Source organism: Scyliorhinus torazame, chromosome 6, assembly GCF_047496885.1.
Source record: "Scyliorhinus torazame isolate Kashiwa2021f chromosome 6, sScyTor2.1, whole genome shotgun sequence".
Classification (NCBI taxonomy): domain Eukaryota; kingdom Metazoa; phylum Chordata; class Chondrichthyes; order Carcharhiniformes; family Scyliorhinidae; genus Scyliorhinus; species Scyliorhinus torazame.
In genome coordinates this window covers 161623655-161635413 of record NC_092712.1, presented here as the reverse complement: position 1 = coordinate 161635413, position 11759 = coordinate 161623655, and the positions used below count along the sequence as shown (strand labels likewise).

General features: G+C 51.1%; 1 non-coding gene across 1 annotated transcript; it reads right to left on the bottom strand.

The window, feature by feature from the left end:
- Positions 1-893: 893 nt before the first annotated feature.
- On the bottom strand, positions 894-1077 carry LOC140425962 (U2 spliceosomal RNA). Its single transcript, XR_011948102.1, has one exon. It is a non-coding gene; the product is annotated as a U2 spliceosomal RNA (small nuclear RNA).
- Between the last annotated feature and the right edge of the window lie 10682 nt (positions 1078-11759).

Below are 11759 nucleotides of genomic sequence, written 5' to 3'. Positions count from 1 at the left end.
CCAGGCGCTGGCCAATATAGCGCTGACACAGAGGGAGGTGGCCCAGTCCCAGAGGGACATGGCGAAGTCACTGGATGATGTGACACAGACCCAGAAGGAATTGGCACAGTCTATGCGTGATGTGCTGCAGTCCCAGATGGAGACTGTGCTCCTTGCCAACAAGCCTGCAGACCCTGATCGAGACCAGAGTGAGCCTCCAGGACTGGCAGCGCCAGCTGGCTGGGGAGCCTCAGGGGATAGCTCCGCTTGCACACTGTCCAAAGGAGTAGCCCGGGGGCCATTAGGCACCCCGAGGTAGGAGGAAGTGATGGGTCCTGTGCCAGTGACTCCCGCGTGTGAGGTGATGGAACACGGGAGCACCTTGGAATCCCCCCTCCTGTCCCTCTACAGATCTTTGTACCATCTGCAAACTTAGCAACAGTGCCTTTGGTTCCTTCTTCCAGATCATTAATGTATATTGTGAAAAGTTGTGGTCCCAGCACAGAACCCTGAGGCACACCACTAGTCACAGGTTGCCATCCTAAAAAGACCCCTTTGTCCCCACTCTCTGCCTTCTGCCAGTCAGCCAATCCTCTATCCATGCCAGGATCTTACCCTTAACACCATGGGCTCTTTACACCATGGGCTCTTAACTTATTTAACAGTCTCCTATGCGGCACCTTGTCAAAGGTCTTCTGCAAATCTAAATAAATCACGTCCACTGGTTCTCCTTCTTTTACCTTCCCTGTTACTTCCTCAAGGAACTCTTAACAGATTTGTCAGACAGGACCGCCCCTTCCAAGCACTTCCCGATCTCATCTTTAATAACAGGCTCTAAAATCTTACCAATGACCGAAGTCAGGCTAACCGGCCTCTACTTTCCCATCTTCCTTTCTTTTTTTTCTTTTTTATCTTACTTTTTCTGAGTTATAAAGCCAGGGCTCAGAGTCTGGACAGGGGCGAACCCCTAATCCAGCTCCTTGCCTGCTCCAAAAACCAATTCAAATTCATGGTCCCCACAAGAGAGACATACCAGATCTGAGCCGATAGGCAGAGCCGACATTACACTTGATCTTAGCCAAAAGGCCGAGAAGCAATACATCCCTCCCTTCTTAAACAGTGGTGTTACATTAGCCAATTTCCAGTCCTCTGGGACCTTTCCTGCCTCCAGTGATTCCTGAAAGATCACCACCAATGCTTCCACAATCTCCTCAGCTATCTCTTTTAGGACCCTGGGGTGTAGTCCATCCGGTCCAGGTGATTTATCCACCTACAGACCTTTCAGTTTCCCCAGAAACTTCTCCTTAGTGATGGTCACTGCACTCACCTCTGCCCCTGATTTTCCTGGAGCTCTGGCATCCCACTGGTGTCTTCCACTTTGAAGACAGAAGCAAAGTAACTATTCAGTTCCTCTGCCATTTCCTTGTTTCCTATCATTACTTCTCCACCCACATTTTCCAGTGGTCCAATGTCTATTTTTGCCACTCTCTTACATTTTATATGTTGAAAAACCTCTTCCTATCTTCTTTTATATTACTAGCTAGCTAGCACTCATATTTCATCTTCTCCCCCCCTTATTGCTTTTTTAGTTGTCCTCTGCTTGTTTTTAAAGGCTTCCCAACCTTCTGGCTTCCCACTAATTCTTGCCACTTTGTATGATTTTTCTTTTGCTTTTATGGTGTCCTTGACTTCCCTTGTCAACCATGGATGCCTCGTCCTCCCCTCAGCATGTTTCCTCCTCCTGGGGATGAATTTCTGTTGTGCCTCCCGAATAACCCCCCAAAACTCCTGCCATTGCTGTTCCACTGTCTTCCTTGCTATGCCGCTTTTCCAATCAACACTGGCCAGCTCCTCCCTCATGAGCTGGATTCTCCGCTCCCCGACGGCAAAATCGCGTTCGGCGACGGAGCGGACAATCCGTTTTGACGGCAATACTGAGAGTGGCGCCGGTTTTTGTATTGTCTGACCCCTAAAAGGTGGTGTACTCCCCGATTATCCATGGCCCGCCCCACAATGCGGACTCAGTCCGGCGACACCACAGTCAGTGGAGGGCCGATCCACGGGCAGGGGGGCTTCATTCGGGGCTGGGGGCACTGTTGGCGGGTGGTCCGGGCCACGCGAGCAGCCGAAGGGGGCACTACATTTGCAGTCCGAGTCCGCGGACTGAGTCCGCCTTGGAGCATGGCGTGGCGCTGCAGGTCACTGCCGCGTGCATACGTGGCCAGGAACCGAAATGCTCCGGGCCATATCGGCAACTGGAGCTGCGAGATCTACGCTGCCTCCCTGCTATCCCCCAGCAAAACGATGAATCGGTAGCCGGCGTGGGGACTTGGTCTCCAAAACGGAGAATCCAGCTCCATGTCTTTGTAGTTACCCTTATTTAATTGTAATACCGTTACATCTGATTGCAGCTTCTCCCTCTCAAACTGCAGGGTAAATTCTATCATATTCTGGTCACTGCTCCCTAAGGGTTCCTTCACCTTAAGTTGCCTAATCAAGTCTGCCTCATTACACATCACCAAATCCAGAATTGCCTGTTCCCTCGTAGGCTCTGTCACAAGCTGCTCCAAAAAGCATCTCTTAGACATTCCACAAATTCCTTTTCTTGGGATCCACTCCCAACCTAATTTTCCCAGTCCACCTCCATATTGAAGTTCCCCATGATTATTGTAATGTTGCCTTTATCATATGTCTTTTCTATCTCCTGATTTATTTTCTGCCCCACATCCTGTCAACTGCTTGGGGCCCAAGGGTTAGGTACTGTAAAGCCAGAAAGGTAGACACCAGTTAGGTTGGCACAGGTGCAGCACATAAGATATTGATAGTGGCTAGGGCACAAACCTGTTCATATATGTTCAGAATAAACACATGTTAACTATGTTACAATCTGCCTCGGTGCTCTGTCAGAAGGGTGTGAGGGATGTGCTGGGTTGGCTGCAGAGGGGGTGGGTGGGGTGGGTGGGGTGCTAGCTGAGGGTCAGAGGGGGCTTGGACCACAGGCCACAGAGCAGCTAATGGTCACTGCTCCCGTGCACCCCACCATCCCCCCCCCCCCCCACCCTCACCAGCCCCCCTCCACCACCACAGGGGTTTGGTGGGGCCGCGTGAGGGAATGGTCAGTTCACATGCAGGGATCACCCAGGTGGACAGTGGAAAGTGCCACTCTGGGCGGGGCTCAGGCATTGGCAAATATGTGGGTGCACAAGAGCTCATCGCAGGTCGTCATCACCCTCCATCCCATGGACCAGACCCGCTGTTACAGCCAACCCAGTGCCCGTAATCCATAATAAGGCAGGTAGGAATTACAGAGGGCGTTGCAAGGGGTGGGGGAGTGGGGGCTGCTGCAGGAGAGGTGTTAATGCGAGGGGGTGGTGAGCTGATGGGGCCGGTAGGGGTGGGATGGGATGTCCGTGTCTCGGCCAGAACCGTAGCCGGTGAACTTGGAGGCAATTAGAGCGTCCCATGTGCATTGTCCCAGGGGCACATGTTGTGCGGCAGATAGACCCTGACGTCCAGGAGCCAACCCCTCAGCTGGGGGGCCACCTCAAAGAGGCCGGGAATCGTCAAGTCTGCCAGGATGAAGACATCATGCACGCTGCCCGGGTATCAGGTGAAGATGTGCTTGATGTGCATCTCGTGGTCACACGGCAGCTGCATGTTCATCGAGAGGAACCCCTTTTGGTTTGTGAAGAGCTGCCTGTCATCTGCAGGTGTCCATACGGGGACATGCATCCCGTTGATCATCCCCTGGACCCATGGTATCACGGTGATGGCGACTAACCTGGCTGCCCATGCATCCTGATGGGCTCGGTCCACATTGCAATTGATGTATTGTGGCAACCTGGCATATAGGGCCTTCATCACCTGTGCACCCAGCTCTGTGGAATCGCGGACAGACCCCCACTGGAAGGACCCCATGGCGTAGATGTTCAAGGCGACTGTTACCATGATGGCCACCGGTAGCGAGTGTCCGTCCTAATTCCTCCGCGGTGCCAGGTGTGCCATGATCTGGCAATCTCACTATCTCTCTCTGCTCAGCCGGAGTCTTTGATGGCAGGCCTGGTCCGTCAGGTCCTCGAATGACAGGCGCTGCCGGTACACATGGGGCCTATTGCGGGGCCTCCTCCCAACCTCCTCCTTGGCCTGTTGGGCAGCCGGCTCCCCATCCTCACTGGCTGCCTCCTGTTCCACTGAGGCATGTTCAACTGCTGCATGATCCTCCTCCTTGAGCAGCTTCAGCTTGTAAAGCCTCAGTGCATCCCCCAGGGCTGCGGCGACGAGGAGGAAGGCTGCCATTCCTGGTTGAATTCCAATATCCATTGTCGGCAGGGGGTGAGAGGCCGACATGTTAGCATGGTGCGTACCCCATGCCCAACCTGGTCCAACGGGCTACATGGTGGCCCTGGTTTGCACAGCACATCCCCCTGACCCTGCATATGCCCCCATCCCCCATATTCGCACCCCTGGCTCAGTCGGTGTCCGAAACCGTGGGGGCTTCTGGCCCTGATACCCATCACTGCTGCTAGGGGTGCCATCGGCTAACGTTGCACTTGTCAGTGGTACACTTCATGGCCCTTGCCAAGCATCCCCCTATAGTAGCTACTGTGCGTATTGCCCTTGGGTGTGGTGCGTGATGCCCAGCTGGTGGATGGCAACCGTTTAGGGGTAGGGGGTTGTTATGGTGGAGTGTGGGGTGCAGGGACAGTGGGGTGGAGGGTGGGGCTGGGGTGCGGGGGAATGGTGCGATGTCAGCACCATACGGCCAGTGACACTCTGCAGAACCATGTGCTAAGGTAGGTGGTTAGTGGAGTGGCAGCAAGATGGTGGCTTGCAGGCCGCTACAATGGCAGTCTGTGACTAGACACCCTGGTCCCATGGGGGTAACCCTGACCCCACGGCCCATCCCTGGTCACCCCTGTTGCCCCCGCTGCGTCCCTCCCCACGCTGTCCCTTACAGGAGCCACCCCCTTACAGGATCGGCAGCCCACTGTTGCAACTCTGCGTCTTGTAGCCATCTGGGATGGCCACTTCCAGAATACAAAATGGATGTTTGCAAAGATTGCAGGGAATATTGGACAATGCTAAGAAAGCAGGCAGGCACAGAGCCTCTACATGTATTGGAACCGCAGCTCCCAGACGAGACTGAAACTGTCGGTCCATTAGCATATTGACAGCCCATCTCAGGGAACAAAGGGAGATACTCAAGTAACCGATCTGGCTCCAGACCTCACGGCGCCAGTTCCCCAAACCGAAAGCACAAACAAAGCCAGGCCACCGGCCACCTAGGACACGCCCAGCCATCAGGGCACCCACCCCTTTATTGGTCAAGATCAATACAAGTGATCGAGATCCAGCCCAATTGATTGGGGCCAAGTTCAAGGCCCGCCCATAAACGCGCGAAACCCCTTCAGGTATAAGAAGAAGGCCCCAAGAGAGAATCGCTCTCTTAGAATCGGCTCTCAAAGCGGAGAGACCCTTCCACCAGCTACACCAGAAGCAAGTAAGTCCAAGGTCAACGCGAACTACCAGACGGACGACCTTAGCTGTTCACCATCACCACTTCGACCCCAGCAGCCTCAGATCCGAATAACGGCCATTGTTCCTCTGACTGAGTGGGCGCCCGAAGCTCAGTATAGATCATAGATCATAGAATTTACAGTGCAGAAGGAGGCCATTCGGCCCATCGAGTCTGCACCGGCTCTTGGAAAGAGCACCATACCCAAGGTCAACACCTCCACCCTATCCCCATAACCCAGTAACCCCACCCAACACTAAGGGCAATTTTGGATACTAAGGGCAATTTATCATGGCCAATCCACCTAACCTGCACATCTTTGGACTGTGGGAGGAAACCGGAGCACCCAGAGGAAACCCACGCAGACACGGGGAGGATGTGCTGACTCCGCACAGACAGTGACCCAAGCCGGAATCGAACCTGGGACCCTGGAGCTGTGAAGCAATTGTGTGTTAGCAGTCGTGATAGTTTAGTCTGTAGTATTTTGTGCATGAGTAGATCTTACTGTATGTGTAAATAAATAGTATTGACTTTGAACTACTAACTGGTTTATCGGCTCTTTGATCAGTATTCGGGTTTGAACCTTATGGCGGCATCGAAAGATACCTGGCGACTCTAAAACAAACGTAATTAGGATTAAGGAAGGCGACCATATTGACCACCATATTTAGAACCAAATAAACAGAGCAACATTTACTGGCGACATCTGACGGGACTCGACCTAGAAGTGGCCTAGTCACTCCGAGAGAACCCAAATTTGAATTGGAATCCAATTGGAAACAGAAAAAACCACAAGTCTAACAACAATACTGATCAAACCTCCAAAATTCAGAAGTGTGTTAATGCATGCGTACTAACAGGGATATAAGGTAAACCTGAGCGATTTTGCTGCGTAAAACTGTTGGGAGTTTTGTAGGCCGGAAATTAGCGTAAGCCGCACCCGTGTTTACATCACCGCTTTATCACCCCCTGTTCCAAATTGGGTAGAGACCACAGAAATAGAGAAAAATGGCAATGAAGGCAATGGAACGCCTTATGAACCCCCAAGAATTCGAGGTCGCAGCGACCAGTAGAGTAGGACAGTGTCGCGTATGGGAAGAAGTGATCAGAAAATATCTCAAAGGGAAAGGATGGCCCCTTTGGAGTGAATTCTGCGCCAATGATGAAACAAGTCCCGGAAGTATAGGGCATACTTGGTGAGAGAACCTGACAGAGATCCATAGAAGAGCTTAGGGAAAGCTCGCAAGCCAATGGCAATCGTGTCCTGCTTGGCACAATTGCGAGGCACAGAGGAGGTCGTTAGGACACTCCGTAGAGAGAATGAGGAGAGAGACAAGAGTAATGAAGGAGATGTGAGTGCATATGAGAGAGAGAACAAGGAACTGAGAGAGCAGTTAGCGGCGAGGGACAAGGAGGTGGAGGATGCCAAGCGGGCACACCAGTCTTGTCTCGCCCATTTGAGCAGCTTTCAGTCCCAATATGACAAAGCGTACCAAGACACGCAACGCGCGGTGTTGGTAAGACAGGAAACCGAACAAGTCGAGCAGTTACAGAAACAGTGCAGCGATTTAAAAGCATCCCTACGAGCACTCCACACTTCCACGACGGAACAAAGGCAGAGCTCGGTTCATAGATTATCATAGAATTTACAGTGCAGAAGGAGGCCATTCGGCCCATCGAGTCTGCACCGGCTCTTGGAAAGAGCACCCTACCCAAGGTCAACATCGCCACCCTATCCCCATAACCCAGTAACCCCACCCAACACTAAGGGCAATTTTGGACACTAAGGGCAATTTATCATGGCCAATCCACCTAACCCGCACATCTTTGGACTGTGGGAGGAAACTGGAGCACCCGGAGGAAACCCACGCACACACGGGGAGGATGTGCAGACTCCGCACAGACAGTGACCCAAGCCAGAATCGAACCTGGGACCCTGGAGCTGTGAAGCAATTGTGCTATCCACAAGGCTACCGTGCTGCCCCACGCAAAGTGTCGGAAGCAAATTGCAGAATTGCAATCTCTGCTTTCTGTTCAGAATGGGTTTCAGAGCACGTTTGGACCCCAGTTAGACCAGGAAAATGGCCCCGATTGGCTTGAGTTAAATGAGACTGCCCACAGATATGTACATGGGACATGAACACAGGAAAAACCCCAGAAACGAAAAGCACCCCAACCCCCGACTACACAAGCAGAACACACCCCTATGAACCCTGTAACCACACATCGCAGGGCCGCAGCAGAAGGAAACTCAGATTTCTTATACACTACCCTGTTAACCGTCACTCAATTACGGGATGCGTGTAATAAAATAACACCGTTCCTACCCACATCGGACCCCCAGCAGTTCTTTGCTAGAGTAAAACAGCAGGCGACCATGTACGGCCTGGATGAAAAGGAGCAAGTGAAGCTCACAGTTTTAAGCCTCGACCCTTCACTCGTGGCAGCCCTTCCCGGCCCACAGAATGTAGGAGGAGGCACCCTACAAGAAATGCACACAGTGATCCGAGATGCGATCGGCTATAACAAAGGAGACCCCATAGAAGGCCTGAACAAGTGTAGGCAAAAGAAAACAGAACACCCCACAGCGTTTGCTGGATGCTTGTGGATACATTTCATGGCAGTATTTGGAGAGTTAGTCCGCGCCCATTTGTCCCCAGATAATATGGCCAAATGGACTCGCATCCTAGTCTCTCATGTGACAGAGACAGGACAGAGAGCTTGCGCAAATTAAGAACCCTCAGACGAGGCCCACAACGAGAAATGGGTTTTGAAAAGATTGTCCCGCACTTGGGAACAGTCCATTCAAGGCAAAACCGCATTTGTTAAAACAGAGGAAGAACAGGCAGACATGCATCCAGTTAGGACGCACCAGAACCCCACATGGGTAAATGAGGGCAGGAACAGCCCACAGCAACCCAAATCCCAGGAGTGTTATAATTGTGGACAATTAGGACACTATGCACGAGAGTGCAATGCGCCCCAGAAGCAACAGAGAAACCAACAGGCAGGCAGCCTAAATAAGAATTGGGCAAAGCCAATTCACAGTGTTAGCGCCCGTTCTGAGAACACAGATATGAACGGCACCGACTGACGGTGTTCGGGCTCCCCAACATGGGTCTGTGACGAGTCCAGTCGCCCGGTAGTGGCAGGCACAGTCCGGGGACACCCCGTAGAATTCCTTTGGGACATAGGAGGGTCCCGCACCACGCTCAATTCCACCACGATGTTTCAGTGAGACACGTGGCCCATGACAGACACCATTACACTCAGTGGTATTACAGGACATTTACAGCAGAGACACATCACAGCCCCTGTAGCAATCGAGATAGGGAACATTAAAACAAAACACCCCGTAGTTCTGGTCGATCTACCCCAGACAGCCAAACACATCTTAGGAATTGACTTCATGAGCTCCCACAACCTCTCATTTGACCCGGTAAATAAATGTATGTGGAGAATGTTAAAGGCAGCATGAGCCCCCGCCACGCTCACAGTTGGAGAGTATGAAAATCGGATCAGCGCAGTAGGAGACTTCTGGTTCAACCCTCGAGCCATTAGTCAGGACAAACAGGTTAGGGAAGTCCTGCAGCAACACAAAGCAGCATTTGCACAGCACAAGCACGACTGTGGCAAGATCGCTGGCTTAGTGAATATTACAGGTCCCGACCCCAGACCCCAAAAGCAGTATGGTTTTCCCCAAGAAGCAGAGGGAGAAATTTCAAAAGTGATATAGAGTCTGCTTGATTAAGGCGTACTCCGATCAGTAGCCTCCACGAATAACGCACCAATTTGGCCCGTCCGGGAACCCGATGGATCATGGCGACTGACCATTGATTACCGGGAACTGAACAAAGTAACCCCAATAGCAGCCCCCACCATAGCCACGTGTCCCGAGACCATGCTCAAACAGGGACTACAGACAAAAAAAAATTCGGTTTTGGACATTAGCAACGGCTTTTGGTCCATTCTATTGGATAAAGCGTGCCAATGTAAATTCGCATTCACATTCCAGGGACAGCAATATACATGGATGTGCCTTCCACAAGGCTTCCACAACTCCCCCTCCATTTTCCACCGACAGCTGGCAAATGGATTAGCAACATTTTCCCGACCCAATTGTCTGGTCTGTCATGTGAGAGTACCTTTAAGAAATGAATGTGTAAGCAATGTACCTTTAAGAAAAAAGTGATGTCAGAGAGTGGGTGGAGCTCAGCTCAGTTCAGCCATTTTGAGGTTTCAGTTTTGCTGTGTGCAGCTTCAAAGTGCCTGGCTGTTTTGCTGTGAGCTGATTAAAAGGTGAAAGCCAGTTTGAGACAGCAGCTTGAGAAGTTCTGGTTTGCTCTGAGTTGCTTGCAGGGAGAAAGCCAGTTTGGAGGAAAAGAGCTGGGTGTGTGTCTGTGTTTGCAGTGAGCTGGATCTCTGTCATAAAAGACCATCTCTGGATCATTTGGGTGATTTAAACTCACAATAGTAAAACCTTTAACCTGATGTGATTTTGTTTAAAGGTGTTAAGTCTCTTGGAAGTTTGAAGGAACATTTTGAGGAATTATTTACTGTTGCAATATTTTCTGAGTTATCTTTGAAGTAAGGGGTGTTAAGAGATCCAATATTTATTTAAGATGTTAAGTTGAGTTCATGGAATAAATAGTGTTTTGTGTTTAAAAACCCAGTGTCCATAATTATAATCCCACACCTAGGGAAAAAGCCGTGTGCTCGGAAAAGCAATAAATCCATTAAAGGGAGAGGTTGGTTGAACTCCATGATACATTTTGGGGTTCTGAAAAGGCCTCGTCCATAACAGGTCCAATATGTAGATGATCTGCTACTACAGACGGACACAAAGGGAGAGCACATTTCGCTTCTCGCCGAACTTTTAGGACTCCTACAACAAATTGGCTGTAAAGTGAACCCCAAGAAGGCCCAGGTTTTACAGGAAAAAGTGATTTACTTAGGTACAGTAATCACACATGGCAAATGCGAGATCGAGCAGAATAGAATCGACTCGTTTGTCAAATTACCTCTGCCCCATAATGACTCAGCCCTCCGGTCATTTCTAGGACTGGTTGGCTACTGCCGAAACCATATCGACGGTTTCACCACAAAAGCAGCGCCCCTATCCGACCTTCTCAAGAAACAAGCACCTTGGGAATGGCTTCCACAGCACATGGATGCCGTGGATGATTTAAAAAGAGCCCTCAGCATTACAGGTCCCAGATCCACTTTCCCCGTACGCAATTGAGGTTGCAATTACCGACCAAACCCTTTTGACCGTGCTCCTCCAAGAACGACATGATCGCTTAGGCCCCGTGGCAGATGCCCCAGTCGAGCAAGGATTTTCTGCCTGCGAAAGGCACCTGCTCGCAGTTTTTTGGGCAGTACAGTACTTCACCTACATTACAGGACCCAACCCCATCACCATTCTCACTGAATATATCCCAACACAGCTACTACTAGATAGTCGACTTAAGGATGGCACAGTCAGCCAAATCCACACTGCCCGTTGGACCCTTCTCTTACAGGGACTTGACATCACAGTTAAGAGAACCAAGACCCACCCTTTCCTAGCCGGTAATTTACAATATGCAGGCACCCCACATGAGTGTGAAATAATATCCACTAAGCATAATGCGGGACCCTTTGTACCGAAGTCAGCTCCCCCGAAACTAGGAACTACACCCCAGAGACCCCAGCCCACAGACACATACGTACCCCTTAGAATCTATGTGGATGGTTCCTCCACAGTTCTAAACAGTGCGGTATTTATGTAGAGGACGTGCAGGGATGCGCCCTAGAAGAGATTTCGTTAAAATTGCCAGGACACTTAGGCTCGCAGACAGCAGAACTGGCTGCCATAGCGTACATTGTAGATCACCCCGACTCGTTTCAGACCCCAGCCGACATATATTCGGACAGTTTATATGTCTGCAACATTTTAACCGAACTCCTACCCCTGTGGGAAACTAGAGGATTTGTTTCCGCAGACGGAAAGCTCCTACCCTCAGCCCCATTACTCCAGCATACCCTAAAAACGGCCAAAGACCGTAAATATGGAATCATCAAAGTTCAAAATCATCATCGTTCTTTCCCCCCTGGTAATGTTAAAGCAGACGCCCTAGCAAAAGCAGGTTCCAGGCATGGTCACTTTTGGAAACCCCCCGAAAACGCCCCAATACACGCGGTTCAGGTCTCTGACGCTCCCGCGCATGCGCCGCCCGGGGATGTCATTTCCGCGCCAGCTGGCGGGGCAACAAAGGCCGTTTCC